This window comes from Falco naumanni, chromosome 17, assembly GCF_017639655.2.
Source record: "Falco naumanni isolate bFalNau1 chromosome 17, bFalNau1.pat, whole genome shotgun sequence".
Classification (NCBI taxonomy): domain Eukaryota; kingdom Metazoa; phylum Chordata; class Aves; order Falconiformes; family Falconidae; genus Falco; species Falco naumanni.
Genome location: NC_054070.1, coordinates 2761678 through 2768609, shown reverse-complemented (window position 1 = coordinate 2768609; position 6932 = coordinate 2761678).

Genomic DNA, 6932 nt, shown 5'->3' with positions numbered 1-6932 from the left:
AAGGGGCTGAGAGAGATGGGACTCTTCAGCCTGCAGAAGAGAAGGCCCAGGGCACCTTCTCCATATAGGTCACTATCTGAAGGCAGGGTGCAAAGAAGCTGGAGCCTGGCTCTTTCCAGTGGTGCCCAGCATCCATGCGGCTCAGGGTGGCCCTCCTTCAACAGGGGCTGGCACCAGGTGGCCCCCGGAGGGCTCTGCCAGCCCCAACCGCTGCACCAGCGTGTGATGCTGGCACAACTACCAGCGGCAGCAGGGACCGCCTGAAAGGGGCCTGAGCAGACACGGAGGTGTGAAGCAACGCTGCCGGAGGGGCTTTGCATCACAGGGTCTGTCTCTGAGGCTGGGCGAGCGCCTGGGTGCGCCTGCAGGTGCACCCCTGAGACCACTGTGATGTCACCAGAGGGTCACAGTCACCCCTTGACTTCACTTGGGCTGCACAGCAACACTGCCAGCATCAGGTACTGCCAGCGTCAGAGTGTCCTGTGGGCAGCACCCAAGCCATCGAGTCCTGCCACAGCACACCGGACGTTGAGAGCTGCCAGCAGCTGAGGAGCCAGAGTCCTGCCCGTGGAACCCGAGCCTTCACGACCCACCAGCAGCACCCGAGCCTTCGAGTCCTGCCGGCGGCACCCATCCAGCCCTGCCAGTGGCAGGTGAGATAGCAAGTGCCGCCAGCAGCTGACAGGGCACCAACTTCCAGCACCAGCGATGGAGGCGTCCAGGCATGAGCCAGCAGCACTGGGAGCCGCCGGGATCTCCCGGCGGGAGGACACCTGCCCCATCTGCTTGGGTCCCCTTGAGGGCCCCGCTGCTGTGGATCCGTGCTGGCATGCATTCTGCCACGCTTGCATCCAGCACTGGGCTGACACCACCGTCGCTGCCACCTGCCCCATCTGCCGGGGGCGCATCGTGGCCATCCGCCGCCTGCAGGGACAGGTGGACCACAATGGGGCAGCCCGCCATCATCACGGCCGGCTCCATCCTCAAGTAGAGCTGTGGCGGTGGCAGGGGTGGCGGCAGCGGTGGCAGCAGCGGGGCCCCGGAGGTCCCCGGCGCCGGAGGCTCTCTGACGACCGTGGGGAGCGCAGGCCCCCCGTGCCCCGCCAGCGCGTCCGCAGCATGTCCAGCCCGCAGGACAGAGACCGCAGCCCCCTCCGCCGCTTGCCGGACATCAGCGAAGGTCTGCAGTGGCTGCGCAGGTTGTTGGAGGATGAGCCGGGCTCAGGGGACCATGCGCGCCGCCTCCCCTTGCCCCGCTACCGAGTGAGGCGGCCGGGCCCTCCAGGCCCCCCCTGAAATAAAAACACTGGGGATGCTGAGAGGGGCCACACCTGGTTTCTTCTGTGTCTGGTTGCTCTTTGCTGCACAAGTCGGGGAGTGAGAGGGGTATGGCCCTGGGAACTGGGGAAGAGGCTGGCATGTGGCTCAAGAACTGGGAGGGAGGGAGGAATGTGGGTGTCGGAACTGGGGGAGAGGGGCCACTGCTGGCTTCTTCTCTGCTGCTTTGCTCATCGCTGCGGGGATGGGAGGCATCCCCAGAAGGGGAAGGGGGAGTGCCCTGGGACTCTTGCCAGCAGATCCCCAAAGGGGCCAGTGCCTGCTGTCCTGAAGGCCAGGGCGAGGCAAGCAGCTGAGATGGGGTTTTCAGGGAGACCCTCCTCTCCTCTCCTGCCCCCACACCCCTGTGCTGCTGAGGGCTGGGGGAGGCTCTCCGGCTGGGGGAGATTTAACCCTAAGTCTTAACCAAATAACCTAATCCTAAGACTCAACCCTAAGACTCAACCTTAAGACTCAGCCTTAAGACTTAACCCTAGGACTTAACCTTAAGACTTAACCCTAAGGATGAGCCTAGAGACTTAACTCTAAGACTCATCCTTAAGACTTAACCCTAAGACTCAACCTTAAGAATTAACATGAAGACTTAACCCTAAGACTCAACCTTTAGACTTAACATTAAGACTTACCCTTAAGACTTATCCCTGATACTTAACCATAAGTCTTAACCTAAAGACCTAACCCTAAGACTTAACCTTAAGAATTAACCTTAAGACTTAACCCTAAGACTTAACCTTAAGAATTAACCTTAAGACTCAACCTTTAGACTTAACATTAAGACTTATCCCTGAGACTTAACCATAAGTCTTAACCTAAAGATCTAACCCTAAGACTTAACCTTAAGAATTAACCTTAAGACTGAACCCTAAGACTTAACCTTAAGACTTAAGACCAGCAGGCCAGGGATGGTTTGCATGGTTTCCATATGTTATTCTCAGGACTCTGTCTTTGCTGCTCGAAAGCCTCAAGTGCCCTCTTTAGCTCACCGGTGCAGCAGCCATGGCAATTTCAATAGACCCGCAGTGAGACACCCTGGCTAATGGCGCAACCAACTGGAAATCCTTCAGCTGCTTCTGCGGTAGGCAAAGGGAAATTAACTGAGTCATCCATGCAAAGCCCTTTCTTTTTGTTGAGTTGGCTATGAAATGTAGCATTTTTACCACTGCTGGAACACTTCCAACAAGTCACAGTAGGATTTTGGACTACAGACATATCTGTGCTTCCCCAAAGGTACCTGGACAGTGGGCAAGTGGGACGTACAGGTGCAAGCCAAGGGATGGGCAGAGGGGAACGGGAGAGGAGGAGGGACAGCTGGAGAAGCACAATAGCAGAGCACTGCTCCAAAAATGATCAGCAGAGGAAGAATAATGGTTGCTGTTATTATTTAACATCATTACATCCCAACAGTTGAGGTCCACAGCATCCATAAAGTGTCACAAGAAGCTTCCTCCTAGTAATATTTTTCTCCAAAAGGAAATTGACTTCATCTGGAGCAAAATGCACAAACCAAACCACGGCGTTGTCCACAAACAGCCAATAAGAGTGACTGCACCTCAGCACTTCAAAGAGAGGAAAAAAAAAGGCTGTAAGAATTATAACAAAAAGAATAAACATATCTTGTCCTAGTGAGCAAGAGAACTAGCTCCTCAGATACACTAACAAATCAATGTATGTGCACAAAGCAGGATGTGTCTGAAATGAGGAGAGATTCCACTGCAGTTTGGAAACTGAGATGGTTTCTTACACACACACACACACACACACACACACACACACACACACACGACTTCCACACACAGTCTTGGTCAGGATACTATAAACAGGGTTTTACTTTCTCACGAAAAATACTACCGGACTCTTCATTGATGAAGAGGAAGATGACAGGTCTGTTATCTCTGCCGGAAGATAGCACTTCCTACAGCCTACAATTTCTCCTGGCACTAGGACGTGACATCGGGTTCAGCAAGAGAAAGTGCCAAATCTTGAATCATTAGACCTGCTCAAAAGAGAAATAACAAAAGCTTTAAAATCAGGCCAGTACTAAATCCTCCTTCCTATGCAGAATTGGGGTGTGCACTTCCAGCCCCCACACAGAAACAGAGGGGTTTCTTAAAAAGCCACTGTCTGTCTAAACCTGCACACAGCATTGATGTGTATCTATCTCACATTCACACATTCACTTCTCTCCCACTGAGATCATTTATTATCACGGGAGCACTTTCCCATAAGCATGTGGACACGTGACCAGAACTGCACTTGGCACGCTGATGCATTAAAACAATTGGGGATTTTTTTTTCCACTTTCACTCTAAGTGCCATCTTGCGATACCAAAACTTGTGCTACAGACCTCCCCCTGCAGCAAGGGGAACATGAAAAGAAGGGCCGAGCCCCATGTGCCCATCTAATACCCCTGCAGCTTCTCCCAAAGGAGCTGCCTTGCCATGGTTCTTTGCCAGATTCCAAACTGGGGACCTGTGTTTGGTCTCGCTGAACTCCCCTTGCATGTGAAATTAAAGGCAAGAGAAATTAAGAGTCCTGTCCTGATGTTGTTATGTAAGGGATTCCACTAATGCACTAGCATAACTCTGAAGGTCAAAAGAGACTAATATAATGCATGCATAGGAGAAGAAGTGGCTGTATCTTGCTCGATACCTTTTCCCGGATCCCTCCTGCTGTTGCTTCTAGGTGTTTAGTTAACTAACATAAACTTCTCAAAGCAAAAGCAAAGCCTTTTGAAAGTGGCTTCGTTTCAGTAGCAGGTACTTCCAAATATGATTCTTTTTTCAATTTGTGCTGTTCAGGATTGCTGAGGAAGAAAAGTGCTTGGAAAACGGGCTTGCTGTTACATAGTCTGTGGCTGCCTGGCATAGCAAGCTTGCTTTGTAGTTCTCAGGAATGTGCCAAATGCCTTCAAACAAATGCACTACATGGTCTCTGTCCAAAGTTCCTAATATCTCAAATTTGCACGATGCAAAATAGAAGGTAACAAAGCTGTTTGGGGAGAGGATGACTGATTGAGGTTACATTAAGACCATGGGATTACTCAACCAGAGGCATGCAAACATCGCTGAACAAAGTTTATCAGTCTGTTCCAAATTCTAATTTGTTAGAACATTATTTTTGCAGATTATGCTAGGGTTTTACTTTGGATCTTTATTGTCCGAAAAGACTCCTCTTTCTCTGAGGACCTCTATTCCCCTCTCTACTGGTAGCAAAAGATTTAAAGTCTAACAAAACTCTAGGCCACCCAGCCGCAGGGTAAGATTTCCAGTAACTGATTCTGAATCTGAAATCCCCTGCCTGTTTGCAAAGCCAAGCCTAAAACTTCAAATGGTAAAAAACAGAGGATATTTGCCAGACATTGCTCTTCACAGAGATTTGTAGTTTTGTGATGATAATTCCATTCTAGTACCTCTTACACTGTAGGTTCTGACTTCCCGCACCACCAAGCTGCAGTAGTATTGTACAGAGAACACTAAAGCAAAGCTGAATGTATGAAAATACAAGACTAGGCCAGAAACCCATCACATGCAGAAGAAATAACCGATTATCCACCAGAAGTAAACTAACCCCTTTTTAGAGACTTTATTTCTCACAGAGTTTAGCCTTTGTAGTTCGTTTACCTTATTGAGGCCAGCTGTTGAAATAACACCTCCCATAGAGGCTGGATGCATTCAGTCTTGGACTTGGTTGCAATGAAGGGGTTTGGCACTCCAGTTTCACTACAGGTGGACAACTTGCCAGCAGCCTGGAGACTACGCCTGGTTTGTAAGACTGGAAGTCAAGCAGGTGCCAGGGGGTTCAGTGCAGAGGTGCAGCTCAGAAGTTCCAAAACAAAGAAAGATTCCTTTCCAGTGGCCCCTTCTGAATTGAGGGGGCTCTGCTCATGGTTATTCCTTTTGTAAAGAGGCATGTGTGGAGGCAAAGGCTACAGTGCCTGCTCCTGCTCCAGTTGGAACCTCTTCTCTGTGATCACTCTCAAGCTGAAATGCATTTGTGTTTTTTTGACAGGTATCTGACCCACTGGTCCGTCAGATCTGCAAAGCTTATCTGGAAGAGGGGCCCTAAGTGGTGCAAAAAACCTCTGCCAGTGGGACACCCTTTGCTGAAGGATAATGTCAAACATACACACAAGCCTCTCTGCTTAAACCACTAATGGACAGAACTGGCATAGTCAGTAAGCACAGCTGTTTCCCACTGCTCTGCTTTTTTTGCAAGGTTGTCAGTATCCCCGATTTTCTTATGCCAAAACTGTCATTAGTACTCTATACTGTCTCCAGTGAATGAGCTGCAACCTGCTCCTCTAGCAGAATACAAGATTTAGCAAAGCAAAGTCCAGTGTGCAGAATGATTTGGAGAAAGGAGGGGCAAAGACTTTTACCTCAAAGCTGGAAAGGATCTGAAGGCTTTTGTTTCATCGTGGTTCACGACTGGGTTTGGAAAAGCATGTTTCCCGCTTTTTCCAACAATGAATGGTGATTCCCCATTAACCTGTGTTTCAACTCAGATCTGCCTCATTTGGGCTTTTATACCTGTGACACTAATGGAAGAAAAAGTCTCCTGCAGAACTGTATTTCCTTGGCAGTAACAGAAATTGTTATGACTACCGAAATTATTTTTTTTAATTATCTGTACTATCCATAATTTGCAGCAGAACACCTATGGCAGCGGTAAACAGACGTGTGTATCTTACACGTCCCCTTAAGGATTTCTGGCTTGTGCTTCACTCCTGGATCTAGGAAATACAGAATGTTGACATCCTTGATGACTTGGCCTGTGATTTTTTCCCCATGGAAATACATTTGCCTTAAGTCGTCCGTATCGGTGGTACGGCTGCTTCCTGGGATAGTTTGGTCCTGATGGATGCGCATAATTTTCCACGCTCTAACTAAAAGGTGGCACCATTTCTCTCCTTGTATAGTAGTACGTGCATGTACCTTGCACCTACTGACCACTGCTACTTGAGACGTGCTACTTATGGGCCTGGTATGAAAAGGTCATTACATTTATCAGGGTCATTATGGCTTTGGCTCCGTTTCTTTGATATTTGTCTGGGGGCTACAGATCAACACAGCTTATTTATATACTACTATGCCACTCAACCTTGTACTGCTTTCATCAGAATCATCTGCTAATACCTATCAGCATGGACAGGAACAGAGAGTAAGGATAAACACGTTTTACCAAGGAAACCAAGTTATAATGGTTCTTCTTAGCCTTACTTTGTGAAAAGGAAGCCCTACATTCAGCCCTTTGAGCTGGCCAAGATCTTTTGGCTTTGGGAGGCAGAGCTAAGACTTCATTAACTATACTGAGATAAAATCTCTGGCTGACCGTCTATTTTATGAAGCTTTGAAACCTACAGCCCTTTAGAAGGGAAAAGATTTTTCTTTCTTCTCCTGCGTACAGAAGTTACTATGTCTTCTAGCCTAGGTAGCTCTGCTCAGTGAGCTTTACTAATGGAAAAGTCACTGGATTAAACCACTGCCTTGAGATGAACCTGAATGAGCACATTTTGCAAAAGACCAGGTGATGCCCAGTTAATGTTTTCTACAGTTTAGTGCCATGAGCTGGAAGGACCTCTCTAATTTTCATG